This window comes from Oncorhynchus keta, chromosome 25, assembly GCF_023373465.1.
Source record: "Oncorhynchus keta strain PuntledgeMale-10-30-2019 chromosome 25, Oket_V2, whole genome shotgun sequence".
NCBI classification, from domain to species: Eukaryota; Metazoa; Chordata; class Actinopteri; order Salmoniformes; family Salmonidae; genus Oncorhynchus; species Oncorhynchus keta.
In genome coordinates this window covers 1,323,423-1,323,737 of record NC_068445.1, presented here as the reverse complement: position 1 = coordinate 1,323,737, position 315 = coordinate 1,323,423, and positions in this window count along the sequence as shown.

Sequence of the window (315 nt, the reverse complement as noted above, 5' to 3'; positions counted from 1 at the left end):
TTCCTATGTGTTTGCAGTGAACCTGGTTTCATACTATACAATTGTGTAATAGTGCCTGATGGGTTTTCTGAAAGAAGAGCAAGTTGGACCGCTGTTGATCCAAGTAGCTTGCATTTTATGGACAGTAAATATCCTATGATTCAAACTTTTTTGCAATGCAATTAATAATTGATTCACAATGTACTGTGGTTTACACTTATTAGGTGCAGTTTGGCCATCACGTGTGACAGCACAGCTGATAATGGCACGTGACTGCTTTTCTCTGCTCTTGCGCAACACAATTAGTAAAAATGTACTTTCTTTCATAGCCGGTTC